This window comes from Micropterus dolomieu, linkage group LG08 (genome assembly GCF_021292245.1).
Source record: "Micropterus dolomieu isolate WLL.071019.BEF.003 ecotype Adirondacks linkage group LG08, ASM2129224v1, whole genome shotgun sequence".
NCBI lineage: Eukaryota > Metazoa > Chordata > Actinopteri > Centrarchiformes > Centrarchidae > Micropterus > Micropterus dolomieu.
Window position 1 is genome coordinate 12234810 of NC_060157.1, and position 362 is coordinate 12235171.

Below are 362 nucleotides of genomic sequence, written 5' to 3' on the forward strand. Positions count from 1 at the left end.
TGATGCTGCCACCACCATGTTTGACAGTGGGGATGGTGTGTTCAAGGTGATGAGCTGTGTTGCCTTTACGCCAAACATAATGTTTTGCATTGTTGCCAAAAAGTTTGATTTTGGTTTCATCTGACCAGAGCACCTTCTTCCACATGTTTGGTGTGTCTCCCAGGTGGCTTGTGGCAAACTTTAAACGAGACTTTTTATGGATATCTTTAAGAAATGGCTTTCGTCTTGCCACTCTTCCATAAAGGCCAGATTTGTGCAGTATACGACTGATTGTTGTCCTATGGACAGAGTCTCCCACCTCAGCTGTAGATCTCTGCAGTTCATCCAGAGCGATCATGGGCCTCTTGGCTGCATCTCTGATC